This window comes from Gossypium hirsutum, chromosome A05 (genome assembly GCF_007990345.1).
Source record: "Gossypium hirsutum isolate 1008001.06 chromosome A05, Gossypium_hirsutum_v2.1, whole genome shotgun sequence".
In the NCBI taxonomy this organism is placed as follows: domain Eukaryota; kingdom Viridiplantae; phylum Streptophyta; class Magnoliopsida; order Malvales; family Malvaceae; genus Gossypium; species Gossypium hirsutum.
This window is the reverse complement of record NC_053428.1, coordinates 95,092,722-95,095,294: the sequence shown is the minus strand read 5'-3', so window position 1 is coordinate 95,095,294 and position 2,573 is coordinate 95,092,722. Positions and strand designations below refer to the sequence as shown.

The window sequence follows — 2,573 nt, the reverse complement described above, 5'->3', positions numbered from 1 at the left end:
AGAGGAAATAGATGATACCTGAGCTGATAACGAAGTTAGAGAATCAACTTCATGAACTCCAGCTATACGTCTTCCTGAAGTTGTTCAATTTGTTGGCCATTGATAGTTGTTGCTTGCGATCCTCTCGATGATCTCATAAGCCTCATTATAAGACTTAGAAAAAATTGCAGCATTCGCAGAAGCATCTACCATCAATCTTGTATGTGTATTGAGACCATTATAGAATGTCTCCAACTGGATACAATAAGGAATCCCATAATGAGGACACTTACGAAGTAACTCTTTGAATCGCTCCCAAGCCTCACACAAAGACTCGTTATCCAATTGTTAGAATGTTGTGATCTCGTTCCTCAACTTAGTGTTTTAGCTAGGCGGGAAATACTTAACCAAAACTATCTCTGATAATTCTTGCCATGTAGATATGGAACTTGGTGGCAATAAATTGAGCCATGCTCGTGCTCGATCTCACAACCAGTACGGAAACAACTTCAACCTCAATGCATTTTAAGTCACACTGGCTATCTTGAATGAATCACTCATCTCCATAAACAATCGAAGGTGGAGATGTGGATCTTTTATGGGGATACCACTAAATTTGCCCACCGTTTGGAGCATTTGAAACATCACTGGTTTCAATTCAAATTGGGTTGCCTTAATATCTGGCCTTCTAATTCCTGGATTTAACTCATTGAAAAGCAGCACAGCATATTGTCTGATGCATCGATGCCTATCATCGACAATGAGGATGGGATTTCGTACATGATCGGCTTCATTACCTTGGTCCTGATTCTAATTTCCAAGGTCCATCTTGACTTGTCTTTGAGCTGTTCGTTCATATCTTCTTAGTCTGAAAGTTCATTCAATTTCAAGGTCTACTAGGAGTAAATCGATAATCTTATCTATGTTCATAAACACCTGAAAAGAAAATCACAAAATAAAAAAGAATAAGTTAGTACTGTTAGAAATAACCAAATTGAAAATAAATAATTTCACAAAGAATGACTACGGCAACAGTTGACAATCCCTGGCAATAGCGCCAAAAACTTGTAACACTCGAGTTTGTGCAAGTGTACACAGTCATTATTAAGTAATAAGTAAGTATCGAGTTATCGTCTCCACAGGGATTTTATTTGTGCTAAGTCACTTAATTTGTAAAATTATATTAGCAATTTGATAAATAAAAACAATATAATTGAAAAGTGATGAAAATTAAGTATATGAAAGTAATTGCAATAATCCCTAATGCAATTTATCCTAAGTATGCAAACTATATGAATAAAATAGATTTTAGCATAATTAACACAATAAGTAATAATTATAATGTAAATAAGCTCGGACAATTACTTTATTAAACTCAAATTTTATCACTATGCTTATCAATATTCGAAAAAACATTCCATGGAAACTCAATCTTTCATGATTTTGGGAACCACATTAGGTCCTTTTGAAATCCTTTACTTAGTAAATATACATTTTACTGATCCTTATTTACTAAGGGTTTCTTAGTATTAGTGCAAGGTAACAGGGATGTGTTAGGTTTGAAATAGTTTAATCACACAAATCTAAAAACTATGCAGATAACAGAGTCTGGTTAGGGTTGTTATGCAACCTGCAATTTAATCGGGTTAGGATCTAAATTGAGCATGCACATTTCAATTATGTGTCCATTAGCTGTCGTCTGGTCAGGATCGCTCAGCTAATTTAGGTGCATTTCAATCACGTATGAATGAAATACAGACTTGATTTTAATTGAAAACATGATCAATTGGGGCATAAACATTATAAGCATGAATCAAATAATTATTATTTAATCAAAGCAATCATCCTAACTTAAATAAAATTAAGCTGTCATTGTTGTAAACAAGAACAGTAAACACATAGCAAACATTCTTGAATTAAGTTAAAGAAAAGAAAAAATAAACCCAAATCAAAGTGGCTGTCACCCAAGACTCTGATTGACGAGGGCTCCTTCGTTCTTTCGCTTTGCTCATTTGCTAATGGCTCTCTGAGGTCGCCAACCAAAGGATCTTTAAGAGGCTAATTTGCTAAAAATTCTTATGCAAAGACGATGATAGGCGTGAGGGGAAAGAAAGCTAAGAGAGTTGAGAGAGGAAAGAATGATGAATGAGTGAGGGATGATTTTAGAAATGGGGTCTTATTTATAAGTAAGGCAAGGGAGCTAGTTTGCTAAAAATAGGAGTGTCCATCTTTTGAAACTTCATCCAAGGGCAGCCGGCTATGATTTGTGGGAGTGTGGCTGATTTTTTCTTGATTTAAATGCCACAACATCATCAGGATCAGGACTCAGTCAATTGCAAATCTCCTGGTAAATCTCTGATTTGTTCAACTCAAGGACCTTGTGTAATTAAACCAAAATTTGATTAATGAACATCCACATGCAGCTGAATTTTGGGTTGACTTAATCCTCCATTTGGATGGTTTTGTAATCAACATAAAGCTCTTAGACTTGTCCAACAATAGTAGATAATTTGAGGACCAAAGAATATAATTTAACCACTTTAATTAACCAATTTACTTAATTAATAAAAACCCAATTTATTAATGAAATATAT

The 2,573-nt window shown here is 34.6% G+C and overlaps 1 non-coding gene across 1 annotated transcript; it reads left to right on the top strand.

Annotated features, from left to right (window-relative positions):
• The first annotated feature begins 250 nt into the window (after nt 1-250).
• On the top strand, nt 251-357 carry LOC121229867 (small nucleolar RNA R71). Its single transcript, XR_005927822.1, has one exon. It is a non-coding gene; the product is annotated as a small nucleolar RNA R71 (small nucleolar RNA).
• The last annotated feature ends 2,216 nt before the right edge of the window (nt 358-2,573 follow it).